General features: G+C 47.8%; 1 protein-coding gene across 5 annotated transcripts in view; it reads left to right on the forward strand.

Annotated features, from left to right (window-relative positions):
* The window catches only part of PASD1 (PAS domain containing repressor 1), a gene marked incomplete at its 3' end in the record, with an annotated part of 103,709 nt that overhangs the window by 32,142 nt on the left and 46,060 nt on the right, over window positions 1-25,507 (forward strand). For 2 of the 5 annotated variants that reach the window (XM_084534755.1, XM_084534760.1), the window contains exon 1: window positions 20,493-20,737. The exons of the other annotated variants lie outside the window; for them this stretch is intronic. Of the gene's footprint in view, window positions 1-20,492; window positions 20,738-25,507 lie in introns of those variants that run through there. 5 annotated transcript variants of the gene reach the window in all.

Genomic DNA, 25,507 nt, shown 5'->3' on the forward strand with positions numbered 1-25,507 from the left:
CATGTTCTCATTTGTTTGAGAAGCAGTTTCTGTTCCTCTCACAAAGGGGAAGGGGTTTTGGACGTGCTGCTGAATGCGCTGCTGAGAAGCTGGATATTTATGACCCAGAATATATTTTGAATAGTAATTTTTAACATCTGATTACTCTTCTGTTCAGTTTGACTCGAGAAGCCCCCATGCTGGGCCGCGTATAAAAGGCTCGGTGCCCACAGCCCCCTGTGCGAGGGCTGCCGGGCACAATCCCCTGGGTTGGTTTTCAGCCTTGCTTGGCTCAGAGTTGGAGGACCAGATTTCTGTAGGAGCCCACGGCAAGTAGATTTTAAAGCAGCCCTTTGGCATCCTAATGCACAGCTAAGATGTGCACAGAGCGTGACCTGTGTGCCTGGCCCACGCTGTGCCTCCACGCTGGCCATCACAGCAGGGTATGGATGGGAATGCTGGACCTGGCTGGGACTCCTGGACTTTGTGACCTGCTGGGTTAGCCCATTCCTCTCCTCTCCTTCCCCCCATGTGTATTCTACCCCGTTGTTCTCCCCTGCCCTCCACATGACAAGTTTTCCCCTATCCTGGATACAATAGGCTCTGTCACGGGTTGAAGAAAATCCATCGCTGTGCCAGCTGGCCTGGGGGAAGGTTGGCTATCTGTGCCACTTCAGGAGCTGCCACGCATGTGATGAATCCGCAGACCTCAGAAGGAAACCCTCAGCTCATGTTTGGCAAGCTCCTAATGAAGGCAGATAAGCCACGGCGCCGCTGACGCTCTCGTGCAGCTGTGTGGTTAAACCATGGTGGCAGGAGTGAAGGGAACGCTGTGGAATATCCAATGGGTACCCACGTTGCGTGATGGAGACAGCAATGCTTAGCATGCCTCAGCATCAGTCGTGCCACCATTTTTTTTATATTCCACTATAACTAAAGCAGAACTTCTCGCAGGTGACTGTGTTTAGGGTAGTTTGTATGCCCTGTGATACATTCACATATTTTCCACTGCTGAATGGAACCGAAAAAAATCAGTCTGCTTGTTGCAGATGGTCTAGATTTCTGCATAGCTGCTTCTCTGGTACATGGGGCTTTCAGGTTTCGCTATCGATTAGAGCAGTCGCTTTTCTAATTAAAAGAATTCCCATGTCTAACTATTGACTTGGGCAGTAAATGTGCCGGGTTATCACTGATAAGAAGCTTTAGTCAGAAAAAAATGTTACCTTTTCTCTCAAAAGAGGTCAGTGTAACTTGAGTAAAAGAGTGTCCTAAAAATCCGAAAACAAGCGAAGGAAATGAGAAAGTAGGAGTCAGGCGAATGCAGCTTATGTAATTACGGCAAAACAAGTAGGACAAGGGAGAGACCCGGGCAGCCAGGCTCAGGGAAAGTACAATTGCACTTGTGATTCCTGTCTGGGGGCTGCTTTCACTCAGCAGAGGCTTTATGGTTAAAGAGAGACCGACACACTTGCCCATCGTGAAATGATGGTGGTGGTGGAAGCATTGCCCTTCAGGATGAGCTTTCACAGGGCTTCAGCGTACAGCTCTTGTGGCAGATCAAAGGGGATGTTAGAGATGCACTTCATCCCGTTTAAATTATTCCTTCTCAGCTCTCACCACCCCCACACCCCAAATTTTGTAACAGCATGAATACTTCTGTTATGGAAAACAGAATTGCCTGCCGTGAGATTGAAGTTACCAGCAGCCACCCGTGCCTTACCCGACAAGCTGCTTGGACGCAGGTAACAGTGAGAGATCACAGAATGCCACCACGGTTTGGCCTGGAAGGGATCCTTAAAGGTCATCTAGTCCAACCCCACTGCCATAGGCATATCTTTCACCATGTCAGGTTTCTCAAAGCCCCGTCCAACCCAGCTTTGAGCACTTCAATCCGTGCAATCCTCATCTGAGTACTGGAACTGGAGTCTGACGGAGCTGCTCTCCCTCCTCTGTTTCTAGGAATGACCCTAGATGTTTAGCATGGAATAAGCAGTGAGATTTTTAAGTAGTCAGGTGAGATGAATCCTGCCCTGGGGAAGCTACATTCCTCAGGGTAATGCATAGGTAATTGCCCTTGCTGGAAGCAGTTCACACCTGTGGGCATAGGTCTCGTAGGTGGTTCTCAAATGTGTTGTGGTACTTACGGGATTTGCAACGTTTTATTTGTATACCACATCCATCACCTGGGGATGTGAAATTCCTGCTTATAAGTGTCAGTAGACAGGTATGCTTCTGGGCCAACAGAAATGAACATACATCAGCAACAGAAAGACAAAGAGGCAGTCTTGGCTCTTGTGGTGTAATTGCAGCTTTGCTTGGGCTCAGAGCACGTTTAGGAACTGGGCTCTTTTGGTGCTGAACAAACACAAAACGGAAAAGCAGTCAGAGCTCGGAGGAGTTTCAAGTGTAGGACAACGTGAGAGGCAAATCCATGAGTGATGGGAGAAGTGCAAAATACACAAGAGTTTTGCAGAGGGTGGCTCCAAGGGGCCACACCAAGCCACTGTGCCTAGTCAAGTCGGGCCTGTCCTGAAATATGCTCCTTCATAACCAACGTCAGGATTGCCAACAGTAAGGTCTTAGTAAACACGTACGCTTAGAGAACAATATGTGGAAGAAGGGAGCATGTCTTTGGACATGCTCTTTTCACGTCATTAAATGGCCTTTTTTCCATTCTTCACCTCAATTTTTTCAACCTCCTTTTGCTTTCAGAGAGCTTTTCCTTACACCAGATGACTTTTTCCACTTCCTTGTATAAATTTTACCCTTGTCTCCGGTTCTGAAGTATTTATAGCTCAATGGCACACATAACCATTGGGCATACAGTAATTTCTCTTTGAATACTTTCCATATCTCTCCCGTGTGCTTTTCCACCCACACATGTTCCATTGCCTTATCCCCAAGGATATCTTTATTCCTCCTTTATACTTTTGGTTTCTCTATTGTGTTTTTCATGCCTTTCTTCTTGATGGGCTGGGTGTTTTTGCACATCACAAAGCTTGAAAAAATTTCCCTTCAGACTCTTTTCTTGAACCAAATCCTGTTCATCTGATATGCACACAGACTGAAATTCAATCCTGAGTAAGAGAACGGCCCACCTGCTGTGGGGAAACTATTTTGCAGGTTTGAATGGGACAAAGGCCTCACATTGGCCTCCACAGAGGAATTAACTTCACCCACAGAAAATCCTACTGGCCACAGTGCCAGTTTTGACCTCTAGGGTTGTAACTGTGTCTAGACATTTTTGTTGTTGGTGTTTTCTTTCCTATGGTATTTTTGTACCAAACCAGAAAACTGTAATTCTTTAGGGTCTTCTTTTTTTTTTTTTTTCCTTTTTTTTTTTTTTTTTCTTTCCAAATATTGACATGGCTTTTCTGGTGAAAAAGTAAGAATAGTGGTGATTCCAATTTTTCACTTACTTTCTTTCCGTTTCTATTTAGTCTTGTAAAGTAATATAAAGGGAATGGCTACCCCTGGCAAGTGCATTGCTCTTGTTTCTGTATGGACTAATAGAGTCATGCTTCAAAGGACAAAGGTGGAAAGACGCTCGCAGGACTGAAAGCAGTGACTCTGAACACGACTTTGAGAGTCACGGTTAAATAGCCACAATGCTGTAGTTAGAAGGAGTACAATCAGGGATATTAAGCTGTATTGCTTTTTGTTATTTGGCACTCATTGCAGTGCTGGTGCAAGCCTTCCTTTAATTCAAGAAGGATGATGAAATGCTGCAGAGGACTTAGAGAGACTGAAGGAGTGGAAAATGTGTACACTGGTGAAGGACTTGAGGACTTCTGCCTGTTAGGGGTGACTTGCCTGCAGCCTGGAAGGGCCAATATTCCCAAGATCAGTTGGCCAGTATTTCCCAGGTCAGTTCAATTTGCACAGATCATTGCGGTTCATCGAGAACTGGGACATGTCTTGTGCACCTCTTTGTGCAAGCAGCATATAGTGGCCAGTGTTTATGTGCCATGCTAAGTTGGTTGTGTATCACTGTGTGTATCACTAACACTGTCCTTGAGCCCAGGCGGCATCGCGTGTGCTACTTTAAGGCCCAGAGCCCAGGTGAGGTGACCACAGGAATAGTATTAGCTTCTATAAATGCTGCAAAGAAATATAACACTATGTGACCTGATTTTCAAAGATACAGAGCACCAGTGATGAGGTGAAATTTGGCTATCATTTCTAAAAGTTAAACCATAAACTAATTAAACCCCTATATCCCTATCTGCTTAGTTATTTTCCACACTTAATCTAATAGAGGAAAAGAGAAGTTTCAGGCTTCTCAAAACTTTGCAGCAACTTTGTGACATGATCTGAACTCTGAAGACCCCGAATGATCTTCCCATCGCTACTCCTTCACCCTCTCTAATTAACTCTGCTTTTACATCACCAGTGCAGTCTGCTATATAGCATGGGCCACATAGATTCCAGGAACAACCCCCTAGAATACACCCACCTCCATTCCCATCCAGAGCTGTGCTAAGCCAGCCACGAGCACATCCTGCCTTTAATTACACCGGAGAGGTCTTGGTGATTTGGTGTCCTACATCAGTATTAGGAAGCTTGGGCATTGAATTGCTATAAATCAAGAGCTTTGCTGCTCTCACAACAAGCCCAGTGGGAGCCTGGCTTCCTCAAAGAGCTTAATTAAAGAGTGCTTATTGTTAGCTCACCCCTGTAGCCCATTAGAGCTCCACAGAGATGTCTGTTCTTCAACATCATTGTGAAAAGTGGGACAGCCCTTGCTTCTTCGGAAGCTCTGTGTTCCTAATCACTTCCTTACGTGTCAATATGGTCCTGGTGATCTTATGGTCATGTTGCAATTAGCTGCTGATAGGTGTGAGCAGGGCATGTCTGAATAACTGTTTATGGAGATGCTATTGGCTGGACAGTTATTCAATACAGCCATAATTTTCCACATCGTATTTCTCTGGCTGTATCTCAGCGTGCTTGGAAGAGCAAGATCAACGTGTGACATTTCCAAAAACACCTTGTTTTTTCCTCAGAAACTTGAAGGTTTCTGCCCCTGATGAATGCAACCCCTTGTGGTTTATGGAAAGTGAGAGGAACTCAGGTTCCCACCTCACTAAAAATTCAAAACATTGCTTAATTTGGGCTTGAAATCCACGTCACAGGTTCCGTGTCCGTAGTGTAAGTGGGCCCTCATCGGCCTTGTCCTCCTTGAGTGGGGGGTGGTTTGTGCCTTAATATGAATAACCACCAGCTATAGGACGCCATGCTGCACAGTTAGAGGAAAGGGTGGGAAGGGAGCAGTAATGTTTTAGGGCTGGGCCGTCCGTTTGTGTTATCGTGTGAAGAGAGGGCTGATGTTGTCACTTGGGTTTGACTGGCACCACCTGTGGTGCAAGGCCACTCGCAGCGTGGTTCCCAGGCCTGTCCTGTCCCCACCCCACGATATTCTCTGAGCTGTGCAGAAGCCATCACGCACAGTCATTGCCCGGTGCTGAGAGGGAGCTTTTTAATTTGGTTGGGAATGGACACTTCTCCGCCTTGCCGAGGCAGAAATGGCCACCTCCCTTGACGCCGTGCTTGGGAGGCGTTGCGGTGGGGCATGTTCCTCTGCTCTGCCAGGACGTTGCACAAGGCCCGGCTCTTCTTGCTAACCCACATCTCAGAGGAGCTGGGAGGATCATTGATTCAGGTTTGTCCATTACTAAGTATTATTTCCCAAGGCGTTTATGAAGCCATCCTACCTCCGAATTCCAATCTGGGTAAGTCAGAGATGTTTGGGAGCTTCAAAAGACGATTTGGACAGCAGAAATGAGAGGAAATCTCATGGATCTCGCTGTACTTATTTAGCATATTCCTCTTACGAGTTTCTCATCCTTCATGATTGCAGGCATGAATCAATCTAGTATTTATTTTATTTAAACTCTGGCCAACTAAGTGTGCCAAGAAGATTAAGGAGAGGAGTGTAGGCTGTCATCCTGCCAGAGGCTGTATCCAATGCAAAACTGACTTCAGCAGAGCCATCTGATAGACAGGAGGCTCTTTGCAGTGGTATTGCAAGGAAAAAAACATGCCTGATTTTTGTTCTTCGCTGTTACAGAGGTGTTTTGTGAGCTTGCTGTGGGAACTCACATCCTTCACTGTATGGGAAGCAATCCACAGCTTGCCTTAACCATGTGCATCAGCGCTGCCTTCCTGACGCGTGCTTTCTGTCTCTTTCCCAGCGAGGGAAGTAAGTGTTTGCAGGATCCTCACGGAGGAGGAGTTTGTCCGGGAGACAAATTGGTGCTGGAAGGGAAGCTCTGCCTGTCAGCAAGTTACATGCTGCAGTGTGTGAAGCTGGCAGCCACTTGCTGATGCCTCATGGCTCATGTGATGATTTATCCAGAGTCCCCCCACCCTGATGCTTCACTGGGATGTTTTGGTCCAGATACGGATCTGTCCAAACACAGATTCTTTGGCTGCCTTTGGGTACAGGTAAGGAAATGCTGTGAATCCCACTATGCCCCCACCCAGCCCCCAGATGGAAAATCTCCCCTGGCTGCAGCTCTGAGTAGCAGGCGGGCAAGAGAGCAGAGGCTCTGCAGAGCACTATGCACAGTGCCTGAAAAACAGGTGGGTTTCTGACATGAGGCAAACTGGAGGCTTCCCCACAGCCACGTGTGGAGATGGAGATCCCCAGAGACATGGCAAAGGGAAAGAAAATGTGGCTTCAGTCCCTTCGTTGTGGAAGTGATCTGGTTTTGTGAGGTCTGTGGTGGAGGTGGGCTCCTGGTTTTGAAGCAGAGATGCTGAGTGGCACAAGTTCCTGAGTAGGCTGAGAGAGCATCCCCTGAGACAGTGCCCAGCGACTGAAGTGATCAGCTCTTGAGCAATGTGTGTAACGAGTGATGAAAAGATAATTGTCAGCTCCTTTGGGCACAGTGGTGTATTTATAGAAACAGCCAGCCACATCAATCCAGCCCATTTCAACAGGCCAAACCTCACTCCGTTCCTGTTACCAGAGGAAAGGATGTTCCCCTGGTCTGCCTGAGTTGCTAAATGGCTAGGGATGCTCCTTCTGTGCCGGGACCTACAATTTGGCTTTGCCAGAGTGATTCTACCTTGGCAATGTATTTGGGCTGTTATGGCCCAAGGAGGGGAGCCAACACCCTGTGCAGGGCAGCACACACAAGTCATTGCCATGGGGAACCAGTATCACTTTTCTTCCTGTGCCTTTATGTAAAACTGCACTTTACTGATGATGAAAAGTGGAACGTAGCCAAGCATGGGACTGAGGTGAAGAACAGCGGCACACACATTGCTGTGAGGCTGATCTATTCCAGCAGCCCAGCTTTTCCTGTTCAGGCACTACTTCCAAGGCTGGAGCACCAAAGTAGCTTCCTCTTGTTGGCTGTGATAGCTGTGCTAGTGGAGACTGCATCTTCCTCTATTTTTGTGCCTTTATTGCAAGCGGATGACTCTGTTCCGCAGGTGCTGCAATCCAGAGGTGATGTAGGTTAGTGCTGTGCTTGATTGCCCTCCTGACCGATACATTTTGTGAATGTTTTTGTTGAGTGTGTTAGTCATAGGTATGGCCGTGCCACATCTGGAGTTATTATCTGTAGAAGAAAAGCCCACTTGTGCTGCTAGGTTATATGAAACGGAAAGAGCTTGAAAGACATAGGGCAATAGCACTACCATTATCTTTTTAGCTTTACGCTTGTATGAAGGAGAGATTTAAAATTGCACTTACATAAAAGGGCTGCAGGCATGAATTGAGGATACTGGGTTGAACTTCAAAATGAAGAACGTTTAAGTTACTAAATTTCTACCTTAAAAGCAACTATGAAATAAATGAACATAGCTATGTATTAACTGTAAAGTCTGGTCTGTTTGAACAAAAAGCAGTCATTTAGCTCAATTTGGTAATTGCATTAATAATGAAAGCCTAAGTGTAGTGATTTTTTTTTTCTTTTTAACAGAACTTACCCGGTTTTGAATTAGTCTGCAACTAGCATATTATAGCAATAATTATTAACAATAATTGATTGTTATTATTAACAATAATATTATTAATAATAATATCCTTGTAAAATATCGTAGGAAATGGCCTATTAGATTTTGCCACAATTCACCCTAAAAACCTTTTTTCTGCCCTGCATCTCTGGGAAAAGAGACCGTGTAATTTCTAGTAATTCTGGACTGGAGGCAGAAGTTCTCATTTCCAGTGAACTCCAAAATAATTTGACTGAGGCCAACGATAACTCTTAGAAATAGTAACTCCCACCTTCACGATGCTTTATCGGTGTTAATGAGTACTTCCCCGTACAAGAATAGCTCAGTAGTTATTATAATGGCAATTTTAATGACAGGTTGAATTCCAAATGCTTTTACAGATGGAAGTGTTGTGTTCAGTGTTGCACTGCGGAGGCACTTCCTAGATACCATTTTCAGGATTAGGTTTATTAGTTTTATTCTGGAATTGAATGGCTTAATTAACTGGAGAATGCATGGATCTTCTTGTTGTATATGATATTTACTCTTCTCTAGTATCCTCTCTACTTCATGCCTGTTCAACTGGTGCATTTAGGTCTCAGCTCATCCTTTTAGAGGATAATGACAGGCTGCTCAAGGCTGCCTACATTAGACTGCTGTGTCTAGGCTGATTGTGCCCCAAATTGAAGGATATCAATTAATTTTGGCAGGGTCTGAAATACGTTCTTTCATTAGCACCAACCTGGTAAGTTGCACCAAGTTCAAACTTGCGGAGCTGTAAAAAAAAATAAATCATGAATTCCATTCTGTAAGGGTAAAGAGTGAGACCAACACTCTGTTTGGCCTGGTGCTAACAGCAGGTAAGAGCAGCATGGTGCATGGGATGCTCTGTAAGGTGCTGATGGGTACAGACCAACATCCCACCAGCCCAAAATACAGTGGCATGAGGCTCAGCTCTCTGCCCTTTCTCCTTCAAGTCACCAGGACTCTCTATTGTGTTCAGTGTTTCACACACTTGTGTAGTTCCATCAGGGAACCCAATCAGCCCCGTGAGTTGTACCTATCACCTTTCACTGTAAATTGGCAGATTTCCCCCTGATAAACTGACTGAGCGAGTTTCAAACCTGTCGGCTCGGCCTGTCCCTGTCCCCAAAGCAGCCTGGACTCTGCCAGCTGCTCCATGTACCTGCCGTACACTCCAAAACAAAGGTCTAAGACTCTGAGGTTAGTACATGTCATGGTACTGCTTCTTCCTAATGTATACCCAAAGCTACTCCTTCCTCCCCACTTTAACCAGATTATCTATAATAGTGAGTAGGATGAGATTTTCCTTATTATTTACTAAAATAATACTGGCAAGAAAATGCTGGCTGTATTTTGCATGATCACTTCTCAGTGTAAAATACTGAGAGGCTAAATATATTCTTCTAAGATACATGCTCTGGGCATCTGTTTTCATGCTGCGTTCTCTCTACAAGCTGCACAGAAGATGCCTTTCTTTGACATCAATGTATGCAGCGTGGGTAGATATGAGAGGAGAATTCTGCCTGAAGATTTCTGTTGTCTTTTTGTTCAATCAAAGGATATGACTCTAATTTCTCCCATTTGTAAACTGCACACAAAATGTAGTCGTATGCTTGGCTGGAAATCTCAGTTTTTACCTTTCAAGGTATTCTAAAAATAGCGCTCAGGCCCTGCAGCCCCCAGAGTTTGAATCCAGTGCTCTAAGATGCAGGGTAGCCTAAAATAGGGTGCACTCCTCATTGCGCACAGCTATCGCCCTGCGCTCCCTGGAGGAGCTGATACTCACCAAGGCTTAATTCTCATTACATTTTTGCCCAGTCTGTATTTCATGAGGTCGAAGGAACAAAGGTCCTTTGGAGGATTTTTAGGAAACCCAAGTTCTCTCCTTCCCAAAGTTCTCGAAGGGACACCTCTCTGCTCTTTTTGGGAAGTGCAAGCAATGCCAGTTTTACAATGGAAAAACTACCAGCTGTTTGTTCATCTTTCTTTTTCCAAGCGTCAGCCTTATGCAAAGATTAACGTGTCTCCCCTGCAGGTCAGCAGCACATATGATCCCACAGAGCTCTCCAAGGCAACTTTTTTCAGTCTTAGAGGTTGTGCTCAAACTGACCACCAAGAGTAGGCATCGAGCCCCAGACAATCACTTTTGGTCTTTCAAAAAGCACATTCAGTGCTTGTTTCTAGCATGGAGTCTGGGTTCTTGTCTGGCAGATTCACCACAATTTAAATTTGTTTATATTCTTCCAAAAGAGAAAGCGTCCTGATGCTGAGCCATTAAGTCCCATTGTAGTTGTGAGCCGTGGAAAGCCTACCCAAAGAGGAAAACTATTCTTTCAGGGTTGACAGAAGAGCCCTATCTCAGCTGCCTCAGCTCTCCCTGTCATCCTCGGGAGGAGTCTGTTCTGTGGATATCCAAGTTTCCAGCACCCAGAATGTGAATGTATTTGCCTCTTCTTGTTAGTTTCTTCTGCACTCTTTCAATTCTGTAGCCTTCGTGTGCTGGGGAAGCTGAGCACACTGACCGCTCCTTCAGTCTGCTCGAAGGAAGCTTGCGTCGGCCTTGGTGCAGACATGGTGATGAGGGTGGCCTTGACACTTGAAGTCAACTCAAAATGACTCTGTATAAGAAGGAACGACGTTCAGAAGAATAGGTTTCACCTGCTGATCCCAAAAAGGAACCCAAAACAAAACAAAAACAAGAGCCCATTCTTGCTTCTTCTTACAATCAATGGGGCAGAAGCCAACTCACTGATGTCCCTGGGTCTGAAAATCTGAATAAAAAGCAAACTTTCCTTGTGGAGAACAGTAGTTCTCACAGCTCCTTCTCTTCCCCAGCATGTCAGCACAACCTTAGACCTGTCGGGGCTGGGTCACAGCCAGCTTGCCCTGGTTCAAGCCCTGATCCTGGCAAGACAGTAGGTAAGCTGCTCAACCCTTCCAGCCAGCTCCAGCAGCCGAGACCTGAAATAGAAATGTACGGCTGAGGGCCGGCCTCACACTGGGAGCAGGGGTGTCCTCTGGGGGAGGAGGAGGACACCTTGCTCTGAGATCAACTCGTTGCTCTCTGCCCTCGATATGCTTTGGTTACTGCTAGCAAAGGCGACTGATGTCTGCATGGATAACGGGTTTTTGCCCAGGGCGAGCAGGAAATTACAAAGTTCAGCCCCTCGCACTGTAGGTCTTTATTATAAGAGGAAATGTCTTCAAAAGTTGAGGCTTCCCCAACCCCACCACAGGCCATGACTCCAAACTTGTGTACTGAAGTTTAAAGATTAAAAAAAAGCCTTAGGACTCATGTGAGCTCTGTAATGAGATGCTCTCCCTGCTCTTAGGGGCTGTAGCAAGGAGACCCTGGGATGTGTTGTGAGACCCTGAGGTGTGTGATGGGACAGGCAGGAGTGAGGCAACGGCCCGTTCCTTTCTCATCTTTAATCAGGAGGGGGCTAACCTGGCCCCTAGAATAAAATGCTGATAGGCAGTGAAGAAGCGCACTGGGGCTCCTTATCGCCCTGTGTATTTGACCCCGTCTGCAGTTTTTGACACTGGTTCTCATACCTCAAACCTTCCCAGGAGGCTTGTTCCATCTGATAAGACCTTGCTTGCAAGAAATTAGATATTTATTTACCGAAGGGAAGACAGCTAGTATGGTTTCTGAGCTGATACAAATGTGCAAACAGTGTCTATTAGGACAGTTCATTAGGACAGTCTATTAGGAACAGCCCATAAGGCACGCGGCCCTGGTTGAGGAGCTGGGCTGGGGACCCCAGTGTGGGTGGCTGGGCTCCCTGGGACAGGACATGGCACAAGCAGGCTCTGCCAGTGGTGTTTGGAGGCTTCAGGATGGCTTCTTCCATCTTCACCCCAAAACTGGTCTGCCCGAGGAATATTTGTCCTTTCTGACTAAGAAACCACGCAGAGATGGTGGGTGGTCAGCATGGAAAAGAGCAGTGTGGAGAGGGAGGGAAAAAAAAACAATTTGAACCAAGTCCTGAAGCTAGTTCTTTGCAGAATTTACCACGCCTGGAATCACCAGGGGTTAAAGCCACCAGTCAGGCACAACCTTCTTGGCCATCAAGGCCGCTTATTCAGATGAAATCTCAGTGTGATTTATATTTGTCTGTTACTCAGCTGGGGCAGCACATGAATAGCGTTTCGTAAGATGCTGTTAAGGGATATGTTGGCTCCTTCCAGTATGTATTGGATTGCACATCTTTAGAAACAATGTAAAACGAGGGGGGGGAAAAAATTGGAAAGTAAACTATTGCCTCCATATGTGAGTGGAAAATAATTTAATTATGAAATGAAGCTGCTATAGAGCACTGCCAAGAGGGCAAACAAATGAGAACTTCACCAAAAGGAGAAAATTGTCAGTCTTTCAGTGCATAACCATTTTGTTCTGAACAGCAGCAATTATGGAAATGTGCAGAAGAGTGTTTCACTGATGATAAATCTGCAATATGTCAAGCAATATTTGAAGATTCATATTTAATTACTGTGACTGCACAAATTAAACAGTGGAAAAAAGTTGTCAATGCTGTTTTTTAAAGCAGGGAAATGGATCTGATGCCAAGAGCAACATGGTTAACGTCGGTAACTAAAAGAGAGAGTTTCCCCACGGGCTAAACCTTGTGATGAAGAAGAGATGTCACTTATTATGCACTTTTGAACATGTTTGGAAAGGTTAAGAGGTAAATAGCCAGAACGATTACAGTCTGGGTCGGTAATGGTTTTCTCAGCCATATATTTCATCTGAGCACATTCTTTGTGTTCTGAGGCACTTGTAACTCTTGATGACAACTTGGTGGGGCTTTTTTTTCCCCTCCAGAAATCGTTTCAATCGGGGCGTGCTGGCTGTCCCCGGGGCTGCTCACAGCCTCTAGCAGAGCCCACAGCCTATGGTGCCTCGCACGCTGTGGTCAGAGGCACGGATGCTCTCGGAGTGCTGAAATCCCTGCAGCTGCTCCACCCTGGCAGTGCAGAGTCCATAGGGCCATCCCATCCTCTTGCAATGAAAAAGTTGTGCTAGGCCAGCCAGCACTGCTCCTACTTTTATACTCAAGCTCCTGTACTGTGTTTTCAGACACATAGAACTCATATTTGATAAATAAAAGTAAGATGTTCTCCCTAGATGTTGGCCCAAGTGGCATGGGTACAAATGCCAGCCTGGATACTGCTGTGCTGTGGGGCCTCGTGTAAGCTTCCTGCTCAATTTTCTCATCTCTAAATGAAGCAGAATGTTTTTTTTTGGAAAGATTACCTTTGCAAAGTGCTTTGATATTGAAGCGCTATGCAAGAAAGCAGTAATAAATAGTATTAGACGCCAGGCAACGTCGCACTGTAAAACACAGAAGAATAGTCCCTGTGCCTAAAACCCCCACTGGATTGCTGTCAAGGACACCGAATTTTGCAGGACGCATGAATGGGAGCGTTCCCTCCCGAAGATGCTGCGTGTGAAGGAGGTTGCGTGCTGCAGTTGTCATGGCGAGTATTCACGTTCCCCATAGCAACAGGAGCGGTAAAGGACTGCATAAAAAGCTGCATTAAGTGACCAGGGCACAAGTTAATTCTCTCATCAGCATCCTTAACTCGAGCACCCTTGTGTAGACGAGGCACTCCACCGAAAAGCAAGCCTTCCCTTCTGTTTGCGACACGTTTCCTCTTGGTGGTTTCATTATGATTCATCCGCCGGTCGCTGCGCCAGTGACACGATCTGTGCCGCGGCCGTACTGCTGCGTGGTGCCTGAATTAACGGGAGGAGATGATGACGGGGCAGCAAACCCGCAGGGAGGGCTGTTTTCGTCGCACTTTGTGTGAGTGCTGTCTAATGCAGGTCAGCCCAAGTTCTGCAAGTGAAAGGACTGAAGCTCTACAGGAAACAATGCACTTTTTTTTTTTTTTTTTTTTTTTTTTATAATTATTTTCAGAGTCTCTCTCTTGTTTTTCCCCAGTTGAAATGGCTGCTGTTCTGCAAAACCGTCAGTGTTAAAGGCAGGCAGACGTATTAAATGGGCAGGGGGTGGATGAAAGCTGTGGAGAACTAAAAGATGCCTCTCTAACACAGCAACTACTCTTTATTTCTTGATAAATATGCTCCAAAGCAAGAGGGTTTTTTGCTTTAATCAAAAGACATTTGTTGTAAACCACCTTTTCCCTAAGAATGGTTTGCGATGTTCGGAGAAGCCCTGGTTTGGTCTGCAAAGCCAAGTTGTTCGTGTACTGTGCTGAGTGCCAAATTGCGGACAAGGCTGGGTGGAACACTAAGCCTTGATGTCCGATGGTTAATGCAGAACAACTAGGAAGCATTTTTTGGGAACCTGCCCCCGGAGGCAGACAGGACTTGGTGTGGAGGTGGCCAGCAGGACCTGTTTGTAAGCCAGGCAGGGACACAGTGGAAGGTCTTCGGGTCTGGGTGAGCAGCATGGCAGCACCTACCTGTCCACTTGGGCACCACTGTGGGGCCAAGAAGAGAGACGAGCTGCCAAAAGGAAAAGAAAAAAAAAAATCCAATCTTATTTCTCACAGGTCTTGCTTCTGTAAAACGACACAAGTTTCATTGCAGAGTGTGCGTTAGACTGCTCTCTCTCCAGTCCCAACCCTGCATTCAAAAGCCCAGACCTTGATATTCCTCTCTAGAGGAGGAAATTCGGGCTGTCTTGCACACTCACTTTCTGTAGAAACACAAAAATAAGACTGCTTACAGCTACACAGCATAAACTGATTTCACCAGGTTGGAAGATGGGTTGTTGCCACTTAATTCAACTGGCTTTTTGCAGCATGGCTGGTGGATGAAATCTGTCACAGTGCTAGTTTCTAGCATCGTAGTCAGTTCATTGATGATGTTCAGCACCTCCTCTGCGCCCAGAAAAGCTGTGCACATTTCTGTGAGTAGAGAGCACAGTAACATCCCACGCAGTTCTGTATAATTATTGACACATTTCAGTATCGTTTAGCGGTGAAACACAGTGGTAAAGACTCGCAGACTTGCATTTTAACTTGCTTTTGTTTAGGTATGAGCTCAGCAGCACAGCACCGGCAATGCCTGACACTTTCAGTCTGCCTTGCTCCCAGGGTAAGATCTCTGCTGAAGTCGGGTCATTCGGTTTATGCATCTAGAGATTGATTTAAACACGTCTGTGTTTTTTTTTTTAAAAAAAAAAAAAGAAAAAGAAAAGAAAAGCAGAAGGAAAACAGTGGAATGTACCCCAAAAGTGGGTTTACTTCAGTGCACTTTGGGATCAAGGACATACAATTTTCTTGTGTGTATCTTAAAAAAACATTATGGGAGAGCTGTGCTCCGAGCTGGTGTCCCTTCTAGCCGGTGGGCTCTGGTGTCAGGGGTCCCTTGGGACACCCAGGTTCTGTTACAGACCCGCTGGCACAGCTTCTGCCTGAGCAGCCACCGCCCGACACACATACACTGCCTGGCTGTCGGGCTGCGCCGGAGCTTCCCTTGGTAGGTAAGTTCATGCAACTGTGTGTGGTGAGCGAGTCTGCGTGGTACCAGATGCATGCACAGATATGTACCTACACATCACTTCGTCAGTGTTTGCCAGAGGGTGTGGTAGAAGGACTGTCAGCCCCACGATCATCCAGCAGTGGGTTAAACCCGTGCGCTTGGCCTGCTCTCTGCTGGGTCTTTCCACTGCCTTCAGAAGTCCTGATTTAACTTCTTGTACTGGTTGCAGCACTGAGGAAGGACTGCACTGGGCACCTTGCCTTGGAGAAGTAAACTTTGCCTTCCTTACCAGGTGAAATCAGGCAATTCCTTTTCCCATCGCATGTGGCGTTGCAGGGGGAGCACCCCACCAGCAGAATGCTGTGTGCCTGCAGGTGCCAGCCATCCCAATGCCACTTTCTTTCCCAGTTACCCGGCTGCTGGAGGAGATTAGGACGTAGTTGGGAGCCCTCTGGCTGCAGACCAGCCTGGGCAGAGCAGAGGAGGTGGATGTCACGAGCTGGCAGTCAGACAGAAGGCAGGGATGGAGGCAGCTGCCACTGTCCCCGTCCGAGCACACTTGTATGAACAAAGCATCAGCAGAAGTATGATAGGAAATATCCACAGCTGCTGAATCCAGGGGGATTTGGCCCTTTAGCAAAACTATTATTGAGTTTTTATTCTGCCTCTCTGCTCATGAGGCCCCTCCGTGGCTAATTATACTAATCAGAGGTGATTATTCCCCATGCCCACTTAACCCGTATTTAAATACAGCAGCCTGAATTTGTCGTCAGCCCAGCCTCCAGAAGATACAAACCCAGGATCAAAGCAAATGAATGCACAGGTACATTATCCTATGGGATCAAGCTAAAATGCGGCTGAAAGAGCTTTAAAGTCAGTGGATGCTCACAGGAGGATAAGGGGAGAAGGAGGTAGCCCTCCATGCTTTTGCAAGGGTTTTTTTTCCCCCCACTTTTCTGAGTTAAGCAGAATAACAAGCCACAGGAATTCTTATCAGAGAATATTTTACTCCAGTTAAGAAAGAACTTTTTTTTCCTTTATAAAAACAGTATTCTTTGCTTGAAGTACGATCAGCCACATTAAAAGTATTCTTTTTCCTGGCCAGGTCTCTGCCTTCGGCACCTCTCAGCTTTCCAAATAAATACGAACATGTTCCACGTGCCTGCAGGTGGGCCCACTGATTGCTTTGTGGCCATGCTGCTATTCTAGCACAAGAAAATACACCCCAAACCAGGTATCTCTCTTGCCTTTACCAGAACGATCTGCAATTATTTTCTACAAAATAAGGAGCTGGATGATGGAAATTAAAACGGTTGGTCCTGAAAAGCTTTGTTGGAATTCTGTACCTAAATGGTGATTAACTCATTTGTATCCCTAATCCTTTTAAGCAGTTGCATAAAGATTCGAAGTGGCACTCAAGGATGCTCTGTGGCACAGCAAGGAGCTCCTTCCTTCCAGCTCACAGGGATGCAGGGTTTCACACCAAAGGGGGAAATCCTGTTCACACTGGAGTAAATGTGGTTTTGTCTCTGCCTTCAATGGAGTTTCCGTTCCCCTTTCTGAACCTAAATGAGAATGGGATTTTACCCCTCTTCTCACGTGATTGTGGTGCAAACCTGAGCTTTATTTTTAAGTCTTTTTAAGGGTGAAAAGATGAAGGCAAAACTATATAAGCCTGGAGAACAGATGCGTCTCCAGCGGGAGGAGCAGTCCCGCAGCTGCAGGGTGTTGCCTGAAGCAGTGAGGTGAGCTCTGAGCAAACAGACCCCAAAGAGCAGCAGCAACATCCATGACTTCTACGGGGCACGGCAGAAGTCACCCCAAAGCCTGACCCTGGTTGTCGTACAGGTGGCACCGCTGCTCCCTGCTGCACAGGGCAGTCTTTGGACACAGGGAAGGTTGTAATGCCACCAAAGGGAATGTGCACAGTGGTTTCCAGGAGCTTTTAGTGAAACTTCAGATTTCACAAACATGCTCAGGCTGTTAGATAAGGAACTATGGGGACAAAATTTCACATTGACAAACCCTTGGGCAGAATATTTTTCATGTTAGAAGGAAATGCGACTAAAACATTCCAGAAACTTCAGATAAATTCTTTAATTTCAATAATTATTCATCTCCCAACTTTGATTTCGTTAAATAACCAATGCCATCGTTCAGAGCCAAGAACTTAATCTGCAGGAAATTCTGTCTTCAGAGAAGATCAAAGTAACTTCAGTGGTGTTAAGCACACACCTACAGCACTTGATCCTGAGAAAAATTAAGTGCGTGTTTAAATCAGCCTGTCCCTTCTCACTGGTTCTGTGCATTAACCTAAGCCTCTGCCTAAACATTTTCAGCACTGGGATCAAGGACCCACAGAAATCTCCATGCTTGGAAAGCAGAGATCTGAAAACGTAACATGCAAAGACACCAAAACGCCGCCAGGCTGTGAGGGAAGTGCCTGCTCATTCCTCTACGCCTACCTTTGCCATAATAAAAGATTGAAAGTCTCCTTGGTGATATAAATGTGGAAGATAAGTGCGTACAATAGAATGCAAAGGTGAAATAGCCCTGTTTATCAGGCACAATTAAAATTAATAGAGGATGACTAATAAAGAGGCAGTTTAAAATTTTTATACGACGTGGTATCAAGGTAACAGCATTGCGCAATAATGCCAGCACAATTCACTCCCCGTCCTGCTGGCCTCGCCTTGGACGCCTGAACCACGTCCCGGAGAAAGCTGCACGGCACCAGCCCCTGCGGATCAAGGCAAGGGTGTTTGTTCCACTTTATTGTCTAAATCCCTCTCTTTCCTTTCAGTTTGGGTTATCCCAAGCCTCACACTTACTGATGGTGCAGGAGAGCATCGTGTTGAATTTCCAGGCACGCTCCAGAGAGAGATGGGGCTTGGGTGCTGGTTCTGCACTTGGCACTGTGTAACGCAAATGTTTCCTGGCTATGGTGTGTAATTCAAAGGCTAATTTGGACAACCCTTTGCTCCAGATGAAAGGCCAGGCATGGGAGTAGGAGCTTGCACACTGCAGCCCAAGCTAGCCCTCTATTTCTATGATTTATCCTATGGGATTTAATTGTGTTCCTCCTTCATGTTCCCTGCTGGACTGTAGGGTTCTCCAGTGTGCCGGGACAGCCTGTAAATATATAGATATAAATAAAAGTATTCTTTGCTGGTTTTGTTTTCTGGCCAAAACCAGACTTCTTTTTGTTTTATAGCTGCTGACATGGCTTTGCAACACAGCATTGTTAAAAAATAACGTAAACAACTCCGAGGATATGGCAGCTATCACAGAGAACAGCTAACGCTGCCCAACGCCGCAGCTTGCTGAGCAATGCAGGGGTTTTGTCTTGTCCAAAGGGCTGCTTTGCCCTTCTTGCTTAACTTTTGGAAGGATCTTGGTGTGGTTTTCATCTAAAAGAGATAATTAAAGTCATCCACATGAAAACTCATTCAGCATTGCTACAGGAAGAGCAGTCCCTGCATTTGCCCAGCCTGCTGCCAGCTGCACCTCTACCTGCCAGGAGAGTTGGTTGAAACACTTGGAGTAGAACATGAGTTCTGGTCAGACAGTCCTGTTACTCTGATTAATGCGTGCCGGGATATTCCAGAGGGTTTTGCTGCATCATACAAGTGTTGATGCTGTTTGCTGCACCTGCCACGCTCGCAGGACGGGAGTGGCCAGGCTGTGACTCTGGGCTGCAGGGATGGCGTCCCTGAAGTGTCCCAGGCACAGAGGTGACAGCAGCATGAGCATCGGGTGAGCCCAGCCCCTCTGTGGGTGCTCAGCTTTAGGAGTGCAGAGTGAGATCCCCAAACGCCCCACATGCAGGCAGTGGCGTCCTCCAAGCAGCTGTCACCCAGATCAGCAGGCTGCCCTGCAGAGACATATCCTAACTCAAGTGAAAAGGAGAGAAACTCCACGTTTGCCAGCTACTTGTGCCTTGCCTGGAAGAGGGCAGGAAGGATTTTTCCTAAATGGACCAGGGAAGTGCTGCCCCGTTCTGTGTGACCAGGGTGCGTGCCTCAAAAACCCACTCTTAGGGGCAAAATGAGATTTGCCACTTGAGGCACAGCCACACTGCCTCGGCTCCAGTAGGAGGGCAGAAATATTACCTGGGTGCCGAGGCGCCTGCTGTCTTGTCCTCATCAATAGCAGCTGATGCTCCTCTGGGGTATTGCTGTAACAATGTCACTTCTCTTTCCTTAGTGGCACCGGGTTTATTCTTTGCCCTGTGGCAAAGCCTTTGGTCTAGTGTCCCCTTTGGGTTCTGCTTCTGTCCCCTGGGGTCTGGTGCGGGGCCATGCAAGCGGGTGAGGAATGGGAATCCTGGCTGAGCAAAGAAAGCTGGGAGAGGGCCACGGGTAAAGATATTGGGGTCTGTGGGTGCTGCATAGGCTGGACAGGGGGCATTTGAGAGGGGCTAAAGGGGCTGGAACAGCCCCTAACCTGTTGGTAAGAGGGTGTGCTGCTTTGAAAGGGGGCTTGCACCGTACGGGTGCGTGCTCGGACTTCGGTCAGGGGTCCCGGCAGTGCCCCCAGCCTTGATGCCAAGAGCCTTTGGTGTCCGGTGCTTGCAGAAATAAGAGAAACAGAAACGGCTCCGCTCCCCCTCGGCGGGCTGCGGGCTCGGGGCGCTGCGGGAGCGGGGCGGGGGGCGCAGGGAAGGAGCCGGGCGAGGAAGGAAGCAGCAAATGCTGAGCCCGTGACTCACGGTGCGGAATGACTAATGCCGGCAGGGAACAGCGCGTTTCGGGCACGGGAGCGGGGCGGAGAGCCCGCTGCGCATCGCCGAGGGGGTCGGGGAGCCCAAGGGGACTCGGGGGGCGGCGGCACCCCCTGCTCCGGGTGCGCGCCCCCCGCACCCTCTGCGCGCGGCCAGGGCCGGTCCGGAGCCCCCCGGAGCCCCCCGAAACCCCCGGGGACCGCTTGCGCGCCTCCTGCGCGCCCCCCGCCGCCGCCTCCCCCGGTTCCCCCCGCGGGTGGCGGCTGCCCGTGGCCGCCGGTGGCACCGCGGCGGGAGGAGGAGCGCGCCTGTGCAGCGCCGGGAGGACGGGCCCAGCCTGCGCCGCGTTACACAACCGCCCGCCGCCACCGGGCACTTTCACAAGTCCCGCCGCGCAGCGCCGGCAGCCCTCCCGCAGCCGCTTTTGCGCCCCGCTCCGCCCGCCCTGCCCCTGCCCCTGCCCCACTCGTGTCCCACCTTCCCCGGGCCATGTCCCCCGTGGGAAGAGGCAGCCCGGGGCTGGAGGAGACCCCCGGTGCCGGGGGGGCAGCGCGTAGAGGTCGGGCATGGCACTGAGAGCGGCTTCGGGACGCGCATCCTGCCAGACGGTACGTGCGGGGCGCCGGGGGGAAGGGGAAGGGGGGTCGTGCCCTCGGTGGGGTGGGGGACCCGCCGCCTGACACAGCCCGGGAGGTCCCGGTGAAGTTTTGGGGACGGGAGGGTCGCCAGGGGGGCTGCCGGCCGGGAAGGTGTTTGGGCAGGGGGCTGCTTTCTGAAAATACGGCGGAGAAAAAAGCTCCGAAGCCTTGCGCCCGAGCGCAGGATGGAAAAGGCAGGGTGCGAAGTTAGCCCTCCCCCCGGGGCTGGGGCGGCGGGCGGCTTTAGGGACCGGTTGCATGGCGAGCGGGGAATTGGGGGGATCCCAAAGCCCCTCTCCGAAAGCTGAGCACGCCTCGAAGCCGAGCCCGGTGGTTCCCGGCTCCCGAGCCCCAGGTTGTGCTGCTGTGCGCCGCCAGTGCTGCCCGACCGACGGAGATGGGGACGTGTGGCTGGAGTCGCCTCGTTTTGGGGGCAGAAGGACGGCTCGTCCCTGTCCTTACTCGTTTTTGGGGCAGAAGGACGGCTCGTCCCTGTCCTTGTTCTGCTGGCTTGCTGCTCCCCAGTCCCCACCAGTGGGACTGGGAACTGGGAGCGGCGGCTCTGCGTGGTGCGGGTGGTCTTCGGCGCTCCTGCGAGTGCCGGTGGGAGCAGCGGGTGGCTTCGGGAGGATGCGGTGTGACCCCCCCTCGTTCTGAACGTAGCACCACGGCGTGTACTGCTTGGTCTGGGAATTTGTTTAATTTCTGTAAACTTCCTAGGCTGCGCTGCCTTGCTGTAATTAGCCAGTGAAAAAGAAAAAAATGCATTTAGGTTTTTGATTTGCTAGAAAATGTATTCAAAAAAAAAAAAAAAAAAAAAGAAGAAGAGAGAGAGACTTTTCCTGTAACATGCTAAATCAGACCAAATCAGCGCGCTGGTGATGGCAAATCAGCAGAGGAGCAGGGCACCCCGTGCACTGACAGCCGTAGTGGCAGTGCTCGGGGCTCCATGGCTGCCCAACTTCTGACACACGCGAGGAGAGCAGGGGCGGTGGTGAGGCCAGAAATGGGAGCTGGTGTGGACGGGAGGCATTGGTGTCTGTGGGGCTACCCGCGTTCACTGCTGAGCCCTCACGATTTTTCTGGACGATGTAAGAGGAAAAATGTAAATTGCCATAGGAGTGGTTACTCGCTGCTCGTTTATTCTGTTCAATTAGAGAAATTAGTTGATCTAGAAGAAAAAGTAAAATTGGTTTGATTTTTTTTTTTTTTTTATAAACTGCAAACTTCAGTGAAATTTGGCAGTAAGACCTGCGATGGTTCCTGTTTTTTAGCCACTCAGTTTATGTCTGTATTGAATTATTTCGCTGGTTTAAGGCACACATCAAGTACTCAAAAATAGCTCAGGGTTCAAAATTAAAATTAGCGAGTGAGCAGTTCATAATTAAAGTCTCATGGCATTGGAAGCGACACTGGATTTCAGAGATGCTGATGTCAAACGCGACTTCTGCTCATTAGTAGTATCAGAAAATTGGTACAATGTCTTTACAGTTTGGACCTGGGGCTTGTCTATACACAGAAGTGGCATTGTTTTGTCCTAAATTACGCAACTACCCAAGATTCACGTGTGGTGATACAAAGGTTTTAATGCCAACATGGCTCATTCCTTTGAGACTGGGGGAGCAAGCTGTGTGCCTGTACCAGGACACCTGATCCGGGCTCGTACCGGGATAGTGAGGGATTCTGATGGAATAGTATGTCTTTAACCAAAGTGGTAAAGCATCTGAAAATCTAAATAGTGTGGACCAGTCTGGGTTGGTGTTATTAAAATGCTGTGTTTGGGTGTCCCGTACACACCTCCTTTTCCCTCGTTTCTCTGCTACTTGTGGTTGTGTGCAAGGACTCTGGCACCGAGCCCTCCTGCCCCGTGGTGGCGTGCCTGCAGCACCCTTTGGGGCCCGGTTTGTCACTCATGTCCCACCCAAGCCTGGGTTGTAGGCAAGCTCAAGACGGTGGCGAAGCCCTGCCAAGCGCCCCGTGCCCCACTGGGCCTGCCGGCCATGCTTCCGCTCGCCATAGACCCACCAGATTCGGTCAATGCACATGGGGTGCATGCAATTAATGAGAGAAGTTGACCTACTTGATTTTCCATTATTGGCTTTGGCCTTGTCTACACAGAGAGATTACACCAGTTTAGTTTAAGTCCATTTTTAAAGTGATTTGATTAACCTGGTGTGACCTTGCGCACAGACGTTCTTATTTGGGTTCATGTGGACTTATTTTGGTTGAACCTGCCCTGAATCAGTTTACACAGAACTGAAATTAGCTGTGCCTAAACTGAAAGGAGAACTTGCATCTCTGTGTTATGACAACTTTTGCATGAAAGGAGGACCTTCTATAGAACCTGGCACAGAGTGAAATTCATAGAACCATAGAATCGTTAAGGTAGGAAAAGTGCCCTCAGAGATCATCTGGTCCAACCATCCCCCTACCACCGACATCACCCAATAACCTATGACCCTAAGCACCAAAAAATTGCCAACAAATCTGTAGGAGACTGGAAGCTATTCATAGCAAAGTTATTAAAAATAAATAAAAAAGAGCAAAACCTAACTATCTTACCAAGACAAAAGAAGGAGTCCCAGTGATCCTGGTTGTGGGATGCCAAAAGCAGTGGCACCAGGCTGCTGCAACCATACGCCAGGCTTGCATGGCAAGGCTTGCAGCAAGGCTCTCCCGTGGCTCATCAGCTGCAGAGGAGGGGAAGTGTTTGTATCCTGTACACGGAGTCCCTACGTAGTCAAAAAACAAAAAATGTGATGCAGGGAACTATAGGCGTGCTGGTTTGAATGCAATAGTACACGGTGTCTCATGACGTATTTTGTAGGAAAGAATAATTAGACATGGAAATAATGAGGAAGAAGGATAAATTGCAACAAGATTTTATCAAAAAAATGGATTGTGCTAGACTAATCTAACATCTTTTTTATATAACAGATTTCTTAGGTGGGGTAGTGCAGGAATGTGATTTATGTGAAGCCAAGCATTTGATACCATGCCCCACAGGACAGTGTTGCTTAAAAGGAAGATGGTGGTTCAATACGAGAGCTGAGAGGTGGAGAAGGAGCTGGCTAAGCAAAAGGTACAAGAGTTGCATCCAAATAAAGTTGTCTGATGGGAGACTGGTGTTCAAAGAGGGCCTTTGAGATGGAAGCGAACGGATCTGCTGCTCCCAAGGACCATCAGGATGGGGCCACAGTGAGCTGGGGGAGTGCTGGGTGTGTGCCCGGCGGGACACGGGGCTGGGAGGTGGCCTTGGAGGGAGGAGGACTGGATTATCATATGAAAGGAATTTAGATGACTTTGTTGATTGGAGTGATAGAAATAAAATGACATTTAATAGTGCTGGGTGCAAAGTCATGCAGAGTTTTGTGCGTTGAGACCAACAACAAGAATTTCGAGTGTGAAATGGGCTTGTCACTGGCGGGGACAGAGGGCAGAGATGTGGAGGCACTGGGTGGCCACGGGTACCTGTGGGCAAGTGGTGGGATTTTATCGTTGGTTTTATCATTGTACAAGAGCTTTCTGTTGCTTGTGGTGTAGTCTGTTGGGATACCGCACGGCTCTGGACACCCCCATCAAGAAAATGTTAGATTAGAATGGCAGGAGGGTGAGAGATATGATCACACAAATGCACTCTCTATGGAATGACGTGTGATTAAACACCTTAATTTGTTTAGCTCCGGCCAATTGAACAAATGAAGGCACAGGTTACAATAGGTCTTTTTACGCACAGCTGGGACTAAATGGCAAGAAGGAGGAAAAACTGTGTAAGTCAAAAGATAGCATCCACACGAGATTAAATTGTGTAAGTTGGTCATGAATAAATTTGAATGGGAAATTAGAAGAAAGCTTCCAACTACCTAAGGATTGAGGTTGTGTAATAGTCTTTCAATTAGGGTAGTTTTGAGATAGATCTTGATAATCTTATGAAAGAGATTATACAGTTAAATTAGAGAGTTCCTGGAGATAGGAAATTAAGTTTGCAGAATTAGCCCTTTGGACTCCAGTATATCTGTATTTTTAATGCGAGGTTGAAAGGAGATTGGACCAGGTTTTGTTTGCACTGTTACATTAACCCCATGCATCAAGGCTTCTGCTGTTTTTCTGGGAGCCATGGCAAGAGAGAGTTGTCCCCATTGCTGCAGAATCAGCCTTTTTTTTTCCCCATGTTCGCCTTCCTCCCAAGCAGTAGATGTTGGCCGCAGGTCAAGGTGTAAGGAAATCCTGCGGTGCGGAGGCTCCTTGTGGTGTTAGGCTGGCACGGCTGCCTGCGGTGTTTTCTGGCGTGCTTCCTGGCTTAACCTGTTCATCAGATTTTGGGGCAGAGAGGAGTTTTTCCTTCAGGTCGCGCTGTGAGTATCCACAGTGTCCTTCGTGATATATTTTCAGGGATCGGTTGCTAATGTTGTTTAATGAACTTCGTGTGGTTGCAAGGATGTGTGGTCTGGGCAGTGATTTTCACAAACCTTGCTTTTCCGTGTCATGGTGCCGTTTCATCATGTGTGCTAACAATGCGAACTGTAAGTTTGATGAAGGATGTGACGACGTGTTCTGGGGCTCCTGATGGTTGAAGAGACGTGAAGTCAGCACTAGAAGCGTTATTTCCTGAGGTTGGAGAGCTGGTGTTCCTGTCCCCACTGTTCTCTTTCTACCTGATATTCCTAAAATATGTTGCAAAGCTGGACTTAAAATCAGCCCTGCTCTGGTACTGATCAGAGAAAAATTCTGTAATTTGTG

The sequence above is a fragment of the Aythya ferina genome (genome assembly GCF_964211825.1).
Source record: "Aythya ferina genome assembly, chromosome: 13".
Taxonomy (NCBI): Eukaryota; Metazoa; Chordata; class Aves; order Anseriformes; family Anatidae; genus Aythya; species Aythya ferina.